Genomic DNA, 17,881 nt, shown 5'->3' on the forward strand with positions numbered 1-17,881 from the left:
GGTTAATATAAATTAAAAGTAGGTCTGAAGGCATTCTTTTTAAGTACTTACTGCATATCTAAATTCCCAGATCCCTGCTTGCCTCTCTGAGATATGGTGCTGGCAGCCTACAGCAGTGTGAAGACTACAGTGACATCACTGAAATCTCTCTCCCCTTCCTGTAGGTGCCAGCGGCAGCCTTCCTATTCTCTGAGCATGTGTGTAACTTGATCCTGTCTCCTGTTCTGAGCTACACATGCCCACCAGCCAATCAGAAGCGGATCTGCCAGAGGGGGGGGGGGGAGGGAATGAAACACATGTGCAGTATGAAGCAAGGAGGGAAAGGAAGGGAGAATACCTTTTTAAAGATGGGTGCCTGTTCTAGAAAATGTGAAGTAAGTGTGACTGAGTAAATATTTGATTAGGTGAGCCAAAAGTGTGGCGTTTTTACTAAACAATAGGAGGACTATTGGGCAGTATGCTTTTTAAATTTTGACTTGCATTCTCCTTTAAACAACAAAACATGAGTAAATTAAATAGGAATATTACTGAACATACTTTTTGCCTATTGTTTTAATTGTGAAAAATCTATGTTTTTTTTTGTTATTTCTTGACAAAAGAAAAACCTAAAATGGAGTGGCTTTAATTATACCGCCATTGATCTTTGTTATTTCTATCATTATGTCCTCTGGTTTGATGCTGCTTATTTGGCATTTTTTTTCTTAATTAAGGGCATTTACTTTTTTCACACTAAATAAGTTTTATGTTATTAATAAACCAAGTCAACTATATGTTGATCATCCTTTTCATACCGAACCAGGGGTCATCACCTATTCTGAATGGGATCCTGATTCAATAGTTCTGAGGAGGAATTCCTTGTTGTTCTCAACCTACTGTGGGGGGCCGAAGATGCAACTGGACTAGTGCTTGCCCCCCTGTGTGGGGTCTGGTGGAAGCCCATCAGTGCAGTGGTGATTCTGCAAGGAGACACATGAAGTGGTAAAAAGGATAAGGGACAGTGTAGGCTGAGCCTGGGGTAAATAACTATTACAGTCCCAAACTTAATAAAACTTAGTATACAGTTATCCTTTATTACAGCAGTTTGTAATCTATACATAGTGGCTCAAACATTTCACAACATGATCTTCTATACAGTTATTTTGTAATTATGAAGAAAGACTGGCCAGGTCAGGGTTGTTCACACAGGAGAAGAGGTGCTTCAAGTGATACTGACATGGAAAAAGACTTTTTGGCGAGGCCGCCAAGCGAGCTGATCTCCCGATATCCCCACCTGGGGTGGGCGATATCGGGTGAATTTAGGCTAATTCGGCTGTTTGGCCCTGGGGCCGAATTAGAACGCCGATAATAGGTGCAGTCGGTTTGGGGACCACATCAAAGAGCCGATGCGGTCCTCGATCCGACTACATTTTTTAACCTTCTCGATATTTGGCTGAATTCAGGCCAGATGTCAGTCAGGCAGGCCCGTTGTTTGTGCCCCTACACAGGCCTATAAGCTGCAGAATCGGTCTAAGGAACCGATATCAGCAGCTACAATAGGCCCATGTATGGCCACCTTAACTGTCCCTTTTTAACCTGATAGCTTCTAATACTAATGGACTACTGCTGCACAAATATGGCAGCCCTCTCATAGAGGAACATGGGGGATCATAGGTAATGTATAATTATTGGACAAATACTTTTATAGCAAAATTATAAACAGCATGCAAAGATAGTGTTATGATAGTGTTATGATAGATAAAAAGGTTTTATTTCTGATGTCAGTATCTCTCTAAAAGGGAATATAATAACTATGTATAAATACAGTATATAAGGGGACTATATAATAATCTCCCTAATTCTGTATTTACCGGTAGTTCAACTGACATGGGAGCATGCATTCCAATAGCGAAGTTGTGGAATTCTCTTCCTGAATCAGGTGTACTGGCAGATAAATAAGATAGCTTCAAGAAGGAGTTGAGAAATTGAGAAAATACAGGATTACTTTAATTTGTTTTTAGTGCAAAGTTGAGCCATGAACTGGTCTGGCTTACAGATTTGAATGTTTCCCAAATTGGAGAGCCTTCAGATGGGGATTTTAACCTTCCCCTAGATCAACAAGTTAGTCAGGTTTCAATAAAGGTGAATGAAACCTGGGAACACGTTGCTTCCCAGACTGATAGACTTTATTGCCTTCTATAGAATCACTAAGTACTTTTTAAACAAAAAAAGTATTTAATGCATTAACTATAATACTCAGGGTTGCTGACCTAGGCCCACTCCCACCACCAGTAACTGCCAGTGCATCTTCCCCATCATCACAACCACAAGGAAGAAATGTGGTTGGGAGAAGGGGGTTTGAAGTTGCATAAGAGCCTGCGATTGGAGTGGGGACCCCCAGGCAGTGTTGGATTGGCCCACCAGGATACTAGTGGGCCCTCCTGCTTCTAACAATTTGGCCTGCTTTATGGTCATTCCCTATTTCTGAATGGGAACAAAGAGGAGAAATAGAAGCATAGATGCTAGCATTTAAATAAAAGAGACTAGGACAATAAAGTGGTTGAGTGAGGAAAGAGAGAGTGGGCCTGTGGTCTAAGGTTTTCTGGTGGGTCTCTGGGGTCCCAGTCAGACACTTCTCCCAGCAGCAGCCCTGTACACCCCAGTCCAACCCTAATAATGCTGCTTGCCAGATTGATCATGCTGGCACGTATTACTAAAGGATGTTTGTCAAACTGGCAATTATGCATGCATGACAAAACTCCTTTCTCCCCTTGACATCAAGTGCACGTCAAGTGCAACTAAGTCACTCCCTTTTTGCTACCCTACTGATAGTTTATGGTATTGAGGACAGTAAGCTTGCAGAATGAGAGTGAGACAAGACAGAAGACTGAGTGCATTTATATCACTATCAATTAGCATTACTGGTAATGGTGCGCAGTCATCACTATATAACTATCACATTGCTTGTCCTGGTGCATTGTGCTCCCCCTCTCCCTGTCAGCACATATGGGTATGCATGGGAACGAATGCATGCTAACAGTGAGGGGGGGGGCAGTAAAATGTGGTGGGCGAGGTGGCTGGCCACGTTGCCTAGGGCGCCCGGCTGGCTAGGCCCAGCACTGCACTCTATCCCTCTACAGGGCTGGATTTACAAATTTGCCGCCCCCACCCCCCCTAGGGCACGTGCGTGAACGGCTGGGGTGCAGACGCGAACAGCGCGAGGGGGGGAGAGAGCGTGCATGAGCTAAATAGCAGGGGGGGTGCAAGCGCGCATGCGCCATAGGCCAAACTTGCATACGGAACAGTGGGGAGAAGTCCCCATTGCTCCATATGGAAACACAATTTTTTAGATTTGTGCGGCGTGGCAGGTTTCTGCCGCCCTAGGCCCGGGCCTTTGTGGCCTCTCCCCAAATCCGGGCCTGTCCCTCTAAGTAGGGTGGGAGCTGGTCCCTGCAACACAAGAAGCCTTTTATGCTCTGCCTTCAAACTGTAGGATCAGGTATGTGGCAAAAAAACATTTATATCTATGTCTGGAAATTTGTATAGTGTTTATGCACCTTTTTGATATAACCCCAACTGAATATTTATAAGGTGCTGTTCAATACATCTGAACATACATAAAACAAAAAATATAACCAATACATCAGGTAAGGTCCCTGGCCAAAAGAGCTTACAATCTAGTATTGATATTCAATAAATTATCAAAAAAGGGGTAATATTGGTATGTTACAGCCAAGATGGCTGAAAAAGGACAGTATTGCAGTTACCAATAGCAACCAATCAGTTGTTTGCTTTCATTTTCTAACTTGTATTTGATTATTAAAAGTCTATTAAAAACACATTGCTCATTGGTTGCTATAAGCAACAGCACTGGTTGAATGTAACACCTTTGCCTCTAAATCAGCCCTGGTACATAGTGTTTCATATCTCCAGGAGATAACTGACTTCCATTACTTTATGTGTGCTGAAACTAATATGGTATACCCTGCAGTAAATAAAGGAACCGCTATGCGCTGCGCCTCAGTGTGTCACGTGACTCCCTGGGAAGGAACACAACACATCACTGGGTTTCTCAATAAGCTCCCGCTACTGCCAGCCAGACTGCTACCTCCGCATTCCTTCTCTTTCCTGTCAGGCAATGCCGTCACACGGCCCGCCCCCTCTCCTGCCCTGGGAAGGTGACGCGCTCAGGCGCGCTCCCGGCTCAGCTGCTGTTGCTGAATGCCCGCGCTGTGCTAGGTGACCGGTCGCTGGAGCACGGGGAACGGGGCGAGTGGCTGCTGTTGTTGCGAGAGCGCTGAGGGGAAGGTGAGTGCTGCGCAAAGCCGCCCAGCCTGCTGGCCGTGGGGGAGGATTAGCGTGGGTTTATGCAGTACGAGCGCTACAGTGGCAGCTTGGCAGGTAGGAGCAGCGGCAGCAGGCCGGCAGATGTACAAGCACCGCTTCCCCGATGGTGGGGGGAGAGGCCTACACACTTACAGGGGCACATTAATGCAGGGTTGGGGTAAATTAGGTTTATTGGGTCACGTGACAGCGAATGCTTAAAAACTCAGGCTATACCCTGACAAGAACCAAATGCCCTTCCCGCACACACAGGTATGTGTGGGGTATATACACCTTCCAGGGGAGGGAATGTCACAGCAGGGACTACTTACCGTCCATAGCCAAGGGCCCCAGTGGGTGAGTTGTTTGCTACGCAGGGCAGCATGTCCGATCTAGGTTTCTCTGAGGAATCCCACAGAGACCTGTGTGTTGGCAAGTCCTGTAACCTGCAGCACTACTGGAGCCGCCAATGCAACTCTCTCCACTTAGTTATTGTTTTCATATTTACTGTCATTCAACCTTGCTCAGTCTGCAGCATAGACAGTGTCATACAAGTAAAATAGCACTGGTGCCACAAGCTGCTTACATGCCATTTGTATATGATTATATCCAGGGTTGGGGAGATTCATGTCAAGTTTGGAAGCATAAAGACACAGTTTTACTCCAAGCAGAGCCTCCTGCAGGCTTAAGGTCCCCATACACGGGCCGACTATAGCTGCCGATATGGGTCCCTTGGACCGATTCGGCAGCTAATCGGCCTGTGTATGGGCAGAACAGAGCGGCCTGGCCGACCGATATCTTGCCTGAAATTGGCCAGATCTCGATCAGCCAGGTTAGAAAATCCGGTCGGATCGGGGACCGCATCGGCTCGTTGATGCGGTCCCCGAACCGACTGCCCCATAAGCTCAAATGTAATCCGATCGTTTGGCCCCAGGGCCAAACGATCGGATTATTTTTTTTTTAAGTCCCTTGCTACCCGATATCGGCCACCCGTAGGTGGGGATATCGGGTGAAGATCCGCTTGCTTGGCGACATCGCCAAGCGAGCGAATCTTATAGTGTATGGGCACCTTTACAGTCCTCATGAGGCTACCAAATAGCCAATCACAGCCCTTATTTGGCATCCCCAAAGAACTTTTTTCATGCATGTGTTGTTCACCAACACTTTTTAAGTCTGAGTGTGGCTAAAGGTGAGTGACCTGCTAGTTGACACACACATGTTACTTTTCTTCCATATCCATGCTACATGGATAGATGTAGCTCAGTGGAGCAAGCACCATACACAAGTAGCAGGATGCCTCTACTGCTTCTGGCTGCTTAGATCTTTTAACAGCATTCCTGCAGCTGTCATAGAAATGCATGTTCTCTTAGTGTTAGGGTTCAAAGTCTCTTACATGGTCTGAAATGTGCATAGATCTTCCAGAAAGAACATACAAAAATATGCTGGAAGAGTATTTGACTCTATTTCAGTAAATACGGTTGTACTGGTAACAGTTAATTGAGTTCCAGTACTGTTTGTTATAGTGTGGATTTCACTGTTCTTTAATGAGTTCTATTTATATTGCTGTGTATTCTGGCCTACTTTTTATGGCAATTGTCAGTTCAGAATGCTGCATGTTTTAACTATTTTTCAATATTTTTCCTGCTTTGACAGGAAATGAAAAGCCTTGTTACTGCTGGAGGCACGTGGGTACATTTTTCTCCGTATGCCTGCAGCAAAAATATTAATGCTTAATTCTGTTCACATATCTTTTGGGAACTTTCCAATATATACATTCATTACAGTTTTCAGTGGTTTTAAAGTCAGTTTTAAGTGAATTGTCCACTTTACCTCTTTACTTTTACCACTTTACCGCATTTTGTACACAGGCATAGGAAAGTGGATGTAACAGACCTGGCCTAGGCCTGTGTGGAGCTACACAGAACAGATCCTTTCAAGCACCAAAAAAGTTGTCAGTGGAGTGATTCCATTTTCATTCACCTGTGTACCAAAGGCAAGCAAAGGAAAGTGGACAGCTATGTGTGCCCTTGCCCTAAATGTATTGAAAGCAGTATCTGTCACTTTCTGTTCTCTGCACTGGTGGTTCTGAGTTTTGAAACAGTGTAGCAGAAAGCCAGCTGGCTTACTTTGTTTCAAAGAAACAGACATACTGTACAGGTAACTTTTAAACCAATAAGAAAATTTTAATGATTGTCCAGGAAAGTTTGATTAGGATAACATTCCCTTTTATTAGGTGAAATGTTATTTTTGGGAACACCTCCCCTTTAAACTACACAGTGAAGAGATCCAAAAATAGTATAAGGTTTGCCCTGTTTGCTTGGAAGAAGACAGAGTGTTCAGGGACTAGATGCAAACAAGCAAGACAGTACTGCAAAGGAATATTTTCCTTGTCTGTTAATGTTAAGTAGTTATTTCCAAGGGGCGAGGTAGAAGCTACAAGGCAGGAGGAACCCGTTGTGTTCATTAATTTTATTGCTGGCTTGGTGCCCTTTTTAGCGTCCATAGCTGTTTGGACTTGAAGAATTTGACGTGAGCTGAGGCCGAGCTGCCAAATAAAATCCAGCTGTGCAAGTTAGCTAGGACCCACCTAGTAAGAGTGCTTGTTCAGCACCCTGAATAGTAATCAGCCCAATGATCCCACACCCATATCCCGTCTAACAGTCTCTGTGCTAGTTATGAACGTTGTGTGGTGTCTTACCTGCTGTGTGAAATAAACACACAGCATATTTTGTGAAATGGGATTGGTAAACACCCAATGCTATACTTATAATTATAATGTTGCTAACAATATAATTCAGTGCTAGTTCACATCTATGTTTTTATGCAGTTCTGCATACATTTTAACATTTATTTTAACTTTGTGTTTTTGTTATTATAGTAGGGAGATAATATATAACTACTTTAAAAACTTTTAAAGCAGTAAATTGTTTGGAAATATGCACACTACATAGTTTGATGTGATTATCCCTTATCTGGAAACCTTTTATCCAGAAAACTCCAAATTGCGGGATGACCATCTCACATAGTCATGTTAATTTTTTTTTTTCTATTTATAATAAAACAGTGCCTTATATTTGATTTTAACTAAGCTGCATAATTCCATATTGGTGGCAAAACAATTGTTGGTTTTATTTTATGTTTAACTGTTTTTTTTTAGCAAAAGGTATAGAGCCCCAAATTACGAAAAGATCCTTTATCTGGAAAACCCCAAGTCCCAAGCATATGTTGCATTTTTACCATATTTATTGGTTAGGTAGTACTGCATACAGTGAAACCTCTATTTTACAGACACAAATTTTAAGTTGTTCCTCATTTTACACTTTTTTTTCCCACCATAATGCATTTTCCTGATTTTGCATTTTTCCAGATTTTAAACCAGTTTTTTCTTGTGCCCTGGGATTATGCCTGGCATAGTGGTCTATGGACTCCAGGCCTGTGCTATGTAATGCAATTGTTAAAACCTTGTTTTTGCAGTTATGCAATTTGTATCTTTGTTTCTTCTATGCTTTTTTTTAACATTTTTTTCCCCGTTGCTCTGAGAATGGTGAAAGGATTTATGGGCAAGTGTGCCAACGTGACATGCTTGAATTGATATTTAATTTCACTTGTGACACTATGCCAATAAGTCTGTGATTCCCGGCACAGCTCCAGTAAAATGTGTAATAATGTGCTTTGGCAAGTATTTAAAGTTGTTCTTTTTTTTTTTTTTTTTTTTATTATATAAATCTTAACTATAAAAGAGAATATGACCTCACTCTCTTGTTTTTTTTAAGTGCACTCTTCTGTTGGCTGCTAGAGTCTTCTTACCATTCAGTGTTAAATTAATGTGTATGGGCACTGGACAGAGTTGGGTGGGTTTATTAGGTGGGTAAATATAGAGTTTTTTCCCATTCTACATATTTTAGAATGTTGGGAAAATGTTATAAAAGGTGTACATTCTGTCTACATAGCAACCTAGTTACAGAGAAAGGGGTCGTGGGAGCACTTCAATGCTAAATAGAGTATACAAATACAATGGAAGTGCGACTGATCTGGCCAAATTAACTACAAGCATACAAAAAGAGAGGGGGATTGATCAATGCACATTCCCTGGTCCTCTGTTTCATAAGTAAATTATCTATGCTAGTGCATGTGTTTACAAAAACAGGGGTTTTTAGTTACAAAATTATGATCATAAGATTGGTAAGCCACCATACCACGTCAAGGTAAACCCCGTATGGTGGTCCTATCTATTTGCCTCTGGTTATATTTTTCAAAGGCTGGCACTCCCGTGCACCGTTGCCATTCTTGACCTGGGGGCTGGTTTGAGTCAGAGGGCTTAGTCACTCCCATGCCTTCAGCTTTTATAGAGAGAGATTGTCAGGACCACAGGTTGGTTCTACAGGCTTAATCCTCCCCCGCTTGTGGCTTGTAAAGGAGAAGACTACCCATTAACCAACACCCATTTTATTAAAGACCACCATTAAAGGGACGGGTGTGGGGGTTCTAACCCACATGGAAGTTTGGCCATTCTTCCTGCTAAAATACATAGATACAGAGAAAGGGGTTGTGGGAGCACTCCAAGGCTAAATAGAGTATACAAATACAATGGAAGTGCATAGATAATTTACTTATGAAACAGGGGACCAGGGAATGTGCATTAATCAATCCCACTCTCTTTTTGTATACATAGCAACCTATCAGATATTTATGTCATATGTATGTATAATACACAAATTTCAGTCAGCCTAGTGACACTACTAATTAATAAGCAAATATTTTACAGTTTATTCTCAGCTCCTGTCCATTACGTTTGTGTACATTCATTTTTTTTAATTAATTTATTTATATACTTTTTCTATAGGGATATTTATACACAGTTTTATAGGTAGAATAATTTTATTAAGGCCTTTGCAATATGGAGCATGTCACTCTTATTTATTTCATTGGCACCTTATTGGAGAGAAGTAGAAGCGATTCATTTAACGGAGAACCAATAATTCTCATGTTTGTGAATTATAAAAGATTTTTGTTTGTTTTATACAGGTAATGTTTTTATACAGGTTATGGTACTCCCAGGTGTCTTTTAATATCCTCATATTTTTTAACAGGGGATACTTTATAATACTTAAGTTTATGAGTCGTTACAGAAAGTACACCACTAAGCACCAGTTAACGACATTACTAAGGATATAATTATATTCATGGTGTATATTCTTGTGTATTATATCCTTATAAACAGTGCTTAGCTTTAAGTGGACATAGAACTCCCTAGTGACTTATAATATGCTTATAATTTTCAATAGGGGGATACATTATTCGCTATACATGTGTTATTTTTTAAAAATGTAGGTTCTCATAAAACAGTGAAGTAGATACTGTGTAACCTTTAGTGCTTTTCAGCTGGAAACAGGAGGCATAGTTTGCCATTCTGAAGCAAGAAACTTACTTTGTTTTAGCAATTTGTTTTTGCTGTTTATGGTTTAGTTAGCTCATTCTTTCGCTGGAAATGGGTGTTGCATCGATAAAAACAAAGGTATAATAAAACCATTCTTGACTGACCTCTAGAATCAATCCCCACCTGGCCATCTTTCCTATCTGATAGAAACCCTGGAAAAGACTCTTTAGAAGCTCTAAAAATTCAACCCAGTTCACCCTTACATTGTCTGACACTTTCCATCTCACTCACCTGTGTCACAAAAAAACACATATAACTTTATTTATTGGTTATTGATGAGGAAAAAATAGAAAGAAGCCCAATATCACTTGCTTTTTATTTGCTGAGCAGCAGTTATTTGGCACAAAGGCTCAGCAATTTGAAACATACATGCCAAGTGGGCTGACAGGTGATCTGGGAGTTGTAGTAAAACAATTACTTTAGGGCATCCACTTGCACTTTCCCATAACTACAATTTGCCTTTTGTATAACTTATCATTCAGTAGAATATAGCCCACAAACTGCTTGCATGTGGTTGAACAGTAAGGCCAAAACTATTTTTTTATATATGTTTGGTCCATCTTTAAAAAGCAACATTCTAACTTACTGACACTACATATGGGGAAAAAAGAAAGTGACTGCTCATTGCCTAGAAATAAAGAAAGGTTAGCAAAAGAGCATACTGTCATATACCAGACTAAAGGGTTATTTGATTAATACTACAAATGGTGGTGGCCAAAATATAAACTGCGGTATCTGCAGTTGGTATTTTATAAGTATTTCTATTTATGGTTCACACCCTTTAGGTGGCCATTGAGAGGCAGATTTAAGCAGCTGATTTGGGCCGTTCGCACCAAGTTGGCAGTTAATCTGCCCCTGTATGTGGCCCTTAAGGTCCAGTGATCCCCAACCAGTCCGGTCCCCGATTCGACTAGATTTTCTAACCTGCCCGATCGAGATCTGGCTGATTTGAGGCCAGATATCGGTCGGGCAGGCACGTCGGGAGTGCCCATACACGGGCCGATTAGCTGCCCATGTATGGGGACCTTTAGACTGCCTTGCACAACCAATATCTGCCAGAAAAGTGGGCAAATATTAATTGAGCAGGTTTTAATTATCTTGTTTGGCAAGAACCATATTGGGTCATTGATGCGGTCCTCACTCCTATGGCCTGCATACTGGTTTCTTGTCACTGTGACCCTTTTAAGCATTTGCTGTGTAATGGATTTGAATCAATTATACAACACATAAGTATGTTTACTGATTTATGTCTGCGGTGTCAGTTTGTGCTCCGTTGTCATAAATGAGAAGTTCTGCAAACTGTACAGCCAGGTGATTATTTTGCTGGATACACACCCGGACAATGATGTTTTTATTGTTGAGAATTGTTTACAACTAAGATAAAAGCAAGCTCAGAGTCAGTGTCCCACTGGGTTACCAAAAAAAATCCCAGTGGGCCCCAGTCCTGGAGGCCCTGTCACCTTAAGGTCCCCATACACATTGAGATTTGCTCGCTTGGCGAGTGAATCTCAATGTGATCTTCACCCGATATCCCCACCTACGGGTGGGCGATATCGGGGAGCGTGTAGGTAACAAAAAAATAATTTGATCGTTTGGCCCTGGGCCAAACGATCGAATTATATTGGTGGCAATGGGGCAGTCGGTTCGGGGACCGCATCAACTAGCCGATGTGGTACCCGATCCGACTGAATTTTCTAACCTGGCCGATCTTTATCTGGCCAATTTCAGGCCAGATATCGGTCGGTCAGGCCCCTCGTTTCTGCCCCTACACGGGCCGATAATCGGTCCAAGGGACCGATATCAGCAGCTACTATCGGCCCGTGTATGGGGACCTTTAGGCTTGTCCATATACATAGTTGTATTTGTGCATTGTGTCTGCACTCTCGAATAGCTCACTGCCTGCACTGCCAGTCAGTTTGGCCTACTCCTACCTGCTAATTGTGCATACATTTCAGCATGAATATTGTAGAATTTAGTATCTGTAATCAGATTAAGATAATGTAACATAATCGATTAAATTAGCCAATAAAAGGTATATAGCATATATTTTCTGGTTTTGATCTATGATTAACACAGTGCAACACTCTGCTGCTATGTCTTGGGTGTGTCCCAGTTATTGGCTAGTGGTGCGTTTTTCAGACTTTCTCCATTCTAACTTGCGTGATACCACTGGCATGGCGCTACCTGTTTCAGGAGATTTTTAAGATTGGGCTCATACTGATTACTTTCTTACGGTATTTAATCCATTAAGGGGGTTGAGCCCTGGTCACATTTAAATCAACTTTTAGTATGATGAAGGAATTCTGAGACAATGGTCTTCTTTTTGTATTGGGTTTTTTTTTTTATTTAGTTTTTTCTTGAGCAGCTCTACAGTTTGCAATTTCAGCAGCTAGGGTCCAGCAACCAGACATTCTAGGACATTCTAAAATATGTGAAAAAGTTGTTGTTTTCAGAAAACGCAGAGCTACAAGCTACTTTATGCTGAGACACCTATTTGTGAGTATTGCTAGATATTGAGCTTCTAGCATCCCATTTACTAAAGCAGGCATTAATTTTAATGAAATAGTAGAAGATGAATAGGAATGAGTCTGAACTGAAATATGAATAAGAACAGTAAAAATCTAGGCCTAGGACTAGTATTTTAGAGAGTGGCAAAATTGGTAAGAAACCACAAAAGATCTTGTTGTCTACGTCAAGTTAATTTTGAAGCAAACTTTCTCTTTAAAACAGAAAATAGTCCAAATGGATAGGGTAATGTTTTGTATTTAAGGTTTACTTATTCAATTTTTTCCCCTTAAGCTTATATCGCATTTTCCCACATAACACCACCTACTCAGCGCTTTTGCAGATTAAAAAAAAAAAGTGTGATGTTACACTTCTATTCTGCTATAAATTGCTGAAATTCTTTTACTGTGAGACACAGCAGTAAAGTATTTGTCCACCTCTGTCTGGAGCATGCTGATGTTATTCCATTTAATATTGCAAGGTTGTGATATAATTTATTTGGATTTTTAAAGTAGTTTTTTACCATTTAAATATAAATTACTTTAAAGTAGAAGGAAAGGTAAAAACTAAGTGAGCTTTATTGAATAGGTCTATGTAAATACAGCCATAAGCACTCACAGAAAAGCTGCACTGAGCCCTCTATCAAAAGAAACACAGGATTTATTATCTCCTTTTTGTAAACATGTTCTCAGAATAATCCTACATTCCTGGGGGCCAGAGTCTGCTCAGTTCTCTCCTCTCTCCCCTCTCCTACTCCCCCCCCCATAAGAATTCATAACCCACCCACCCCCACCCTTAGGAATGTGTAATCTGAGCTATAACAGCTAGACTGCAAGCAGGAAGCTATGAAGACCAAGCTAAAATGGCAACTGCAATCTTAAACAAACAAAGAAATGCTTTTTGCAGAAAAAATATAGCATTCTAGGTGGCACTAATGTGGCTAATCTATTGGCAGTAAAATGCCAAAATGACTTTCCTTCTCCTTTAAAGACATGTTTGTATAGTTTTAACCCATTAGATTGTAATAGATTGTCCCTTCCTCGATAACTACCCATTGCTGAAAGTTAATATCCATAGATGAAAGCAATGCTGTACATGCACACTATAGTCACTGAATCAGGTTGCAATATACATGATAAATACATTTACAGCTGTTAAAGCAGCACATGTGCACAGAATGCATCATGATACGTATTCATTACTAGTTCAATCTGTTTTTAACTTGTATGGACTGTAAATTATAAGGGCATGCTTTAGCTTTGTGTGTGTAAGAAATATTCTAGCACTAGGAATATCTATGGTTGTATGTGTATATACATGCTTGCATTAGCAGAGATTAGCTCAAAAATACTAACACGTATTAATGGGAATTATTTGATATTAGATTTTAGGGATGCACCGAATCCAGGATTTGGTTTGGGATTCAGCCAAGGTTAGGCCTTTTCCAGCAGGATTCAGGGTTCGGCCAAATCCGAAACAATAGTTTATTCTTGGTGGTATCTCTACGAGTTGTTGTCAAACTATGTCTCTGTATTGTAAATATATTTTCACAATAGCAAGCTAGAACAAAGCCCGAGATAGCATGAAGGCTTAGATGTTTTATTGCAGAGGCTGCTTTTCATGCTGAAGCATACATTAGCCTTGTTCACTGACTTTTTGGCCGAGTGTAGGCTTCTATAAAACTTTCGCTAGAAGAGGTTGAGAGATTAAGATGTTAAAGGGGAATAATATAATATAATAATAATATTAATAATTCAAATAAATGTTTTCCAATTGTATTCTAATGTTTGCTATTAAAAGTTTGTTTTAAAGAATGCATTTATTTCATTTTCTTCCTTTTCGTCTAAATTGGATGTGGATATATTCCTCATGAGCATCCGTGTTAAACTCAATCCCATAAGGGGGCCGAAATCTAAAACACAGGCTAAGTTGCCGGCCAAATTTTTTATTAAGATAATGTACAGTCAGGCACAGTCACAGTGCAGTCAGGCGATTGGTGCTACACTGTCAGGCACAGTCACCAGGGGCCACATAAAGCAGTCAGAAGGGCCGTATTCGGCCTGCGGGCCTTGTGTTTGACACATGTGCCTTAGGCTGATGGCCCATCACAGATGACTAACTAGCACCATGGGCCAACAGCCTAAGTGATCTTTCCAAAATGTGGATCTCCAAACCTTAAGTCTTCTAAAAAATCATTTAAACATTAAATAAAGTCAGTAAGATTGTTTTGCCTCCAATAAGGATTAATTATATCTTAGTTGGGATCAAGTACAAGGTGCTGTCTTATTATTGCAGAGAAAAAGGAAATCATTTTTAAAAATTAGAATTACTTGCTTATAATGGAATCTACGGGAGATGAACTTTCTGGATAACGGGTCTCCACATAATGGACCCAATACCAATATTAGCAATTAATCACTTGGGACAGTAGCTCTGTGGCATTAGTAAAGCTTATGGCGCTGACACACCAGGAGATTAGTCACCCCACAATTAATCTCTAGCGCAGGTGACTAATTTCCTTTGAAAAAAGACTTGTCCAATTGCTAAAACATACCCTAATAGACATATTGAAATGTTAAACATAAAAATGCTTCATCTGTGAACAAAGGTGAACAAAAAATGTGTCTCCTTCAGGTGTCTTAAAACATGGATGCCCAAGAGATACATCGCTGTCCATCGGTTTCTGGTAGACTACAGGGCGGGTTGCAGCAGGTTGCCATCCGCCACTACTTTTTCTTTTCCCCCAGCATACCCCATTTGAGTGTGGCTGCTCTTGCTTTCCGTCCTTGTAGTTTCATCTCCACATGGAAGATTGTCCCTGTCTGGCCTCTGCATACATTTGTTCCCATTTTATATATTTTTCTGTATGCAGACTACAAAGTGGGCTGTGAAGGAGGGAAGTAAAAAGTACTACTATTCTTTTCATATAAAACTTGAAGTTGGCACTGCATTTATATACTGCTATGTTGCTTTTTGTATAATTTTATGTGGACATTAAATGTGAATTTGACACTGCATTTATATATTACTATGTGTATTTAAACATCAAGAGTGATACTTTATTGGGGGATTGCACCAAATGATAGACATCGCACTATTTTTATTAAGGTAGCTAATGACAGAGGCCAGGTGGCAAGAATAGATCACAAGGTGACAAAGTCTGGGCACCCCTGTCTTAAAGGGTTCGGTTGCCATTTGGTAGGAAACTTAGGCACACATTTATTAAAATTACACGAATGGTGTTTTTCCATGATTTGAGTAAATCATGGCAAAAAGGTGAACTCACATTTTTCAAATTCTAGTTTTCCCAATCAAATGTTTGGCATACATGAATGTATACAAATGATCAAATTCAAATTAAAATGTTCAGCAGCAACTTCTATAGACATCAGTGCATTCAGCCATTTTATTGTATTAATTTATTTTTTTAAAGAGTTTGGTTATTAAAAAGGAATGGAACATTGCGATTTTTATTTCAAAATTTTTTCCTTGCAACTTAATATGAGTAAGGCTTTTAGATCCAAGTTTTTAGTAAATAAGCTAGCAATTGGAATAGAAAAAAAAACAATACGTTGTTTTTTCAGCCTGGCTGAGAGCAAATACAAATATTTTTTAAAGTACTTTGTGTCTCTTGTGTGAAAGTAAATTAAACAGCACTATTTTAGCTGATATAAAAAATATAAATGAGGTTAAAAAAAATTGTAATTCTAAATTAACATGCAGGAATCACTTGAGAAAAATAAACTGACATTGATAAGTTATGAATTCTGAGAAATGAAGAGTTTGTCCAGCCTGATTAAAACAAGAATACTTGTTATAATTGTTATAATTAGTTCAATAGTTCTTTAAAGCCAAGCAAGCATTCTACATTAATTTTCACGTTAATTTAGCAGCTTGAATAATGATTTCTTGGAGTCTTACAGAAGCTGAACAGACAGGCTGTCTGCATGCGTTCTTATTAATCAATGTAGATATGAAGATATTTGATCTTCTGTATGCAGAATAAGCTATGCTGTTTTCATATAACGCCCATCTTTAAGTAGTTAAAGTAATTAGGGCAGCAGCACGTGGCAGTGTCAGATGCACACATGTTTACCACTGGTACTGCCTGATACTTTGTATGACTTTACTGCACTGTAAACGCATTGCTAAATGGAAAATAGGGCCATAGCCAGGACCTTTGGCCCTGGAGACACACTGGCTAAAATTTTGATTTCCCCATTCCAGCTGCAGGTTAATAAAGTCCCCACTGTAGATTGGTGTAACAAACAGTATTTTTTTTTTTTTTTAGAAATAGCTTTCCTCCCTGAGTTTTGTGCCCTCCCCAAATGGCTTGCTGGTGCAGTTGGCCATACTGGGGCACATGCATGTACATATTTAGTGAATGTCCCATATCACTCAATATGTGAAAGACATGGGAGCAAGTTACATAAGGTTGAAAAAAGACCAGAGTCCATTAAGTTCAACTTCAATAGCCAGCACAAAACAGCATGCACTCGTCAAACTTTATCAAGTTCAACCCTTCCAAGTAAACCCAGCACACACAGCCTATACTTACCAATGTATACTATCACATAACTATATATACAAACATTAATACTAACTGTCGATATTAGTATCATAATAATTGGATTGGATACTAAGCTTGTTCAAGAACTCGTCCAGGCCCCTCCTTAAAGGCATTAAAAGAATCTGCCATTACCACATCACTAGGAAGGGCATTCCACAGCCTCACTGCCCTCACCTTAAAAAACCGCCTACGCTGCTTTAGGCTGATGCCACACCAGGCGTAGGGCTGATTTTTTCGGCAAGCGGAAAAACGCTTGCCGAAAATTCAGCCCTACGCCTGCTACTTTTGCCTGCACCCGAATCAATGGAATACGCTCGGGTGCAGGCACATGTAGCCGATATACGCACGAAAACGCGAGACTTTGCATTCTCTCGCGTTTTCGTGCGTATATCGGCTACATGTGCCTGCACCCGAGCGTATCCCATTCATTCGGGTGCAGGCACAAGTAGCAGGCGTAGGGCTGAATTTTCGGCAAGCGTTTTTCCGCTTGCCGAAAAAATCAGCCCTACGCCTGGTGTGGCATCAGCCTTAAGTGGAAAACTCCTTTCCTCTAATCTAAAGGGGTGGCCTCTGGTGCGTTGATCTCTTTTATGGGAAAAAAGAACACCTCCTATCTGCCTGTAATCACCTCTAATGTTTTTGTACAGAGTTATCATGTCCCCTCCTAAGTGCCTCTTTTTCAGAGAAAACAACCCCAACTTCGCCAGTCTAACCTCATAGCTTTAATCTTCCATCCCCTTTACTAGTTTAGTAGCACGTCTCTGCACTCTTTCCAGCTCATTAATATCTTTTTTAAGGACTGGAGCCCAAAACTGCACTGCAAGGGCTTGAACTTATTGAGCAAGCAGGGACTCTGGTTTAATATTTACATGTGTGCACACCCTCACGGAGAATGAACTGCTCTGCCCAAATAATTTGATAAATGCCCATAATAGCTTTATCATTATGTTAACTGCAGTTTTGAAAACTTATTACATTACTACAACATAAATTTGAGGGCTTTTGGGGCCAGGTGATAAATATATTTTTTCTTTTTAAGCTTGAGGTGCTGCATTGTTCAAACAAGAGAT

The 17,881-nt window shown here is 40.5% G+C and overlaps 1 protein-coding gene across 16 annotated transcripts in view; it reads left to right on the plus strand.

Moving 5' to 3' along the window:
* Nucleotides 1-4,065: 4,065 nt before the first annotated feature.
* clip1 (CAP-Gly domain containing linker protein 1) overlaps nucleotides 4,066-17,881 on the plus strand; it is an 82,363-nt gene continuing 68,547 nt past the window's right edge. For 6 of the 16 annotated variants that reach the window (XM_031899930.1, XM_031899938.1, XM_031899968.1 and 3 more), the window contains exon 1: nucleotides 4,071-4,284. The gene's annotated coding sequence lies outside the window, so the exon portion shown is untranslated. 16 annotated transcript variants of the gene reach the window in all.

The sequence above is a fragment of the Xenopus tropicalis genome, chromosome 1 (assembly GCF_000004195.4).
Source record: "Xenopus tropicalis strain Nigerian chromosome 1, UCB_Xtro_10.0, whole genome shotgun sequence".
Taxonomy (NCBI): Eukaryota; Metazoa; Chordata; class Amphibia; order Anura; family Pipidae; genus Xenopus; species Xenopus tropicalis.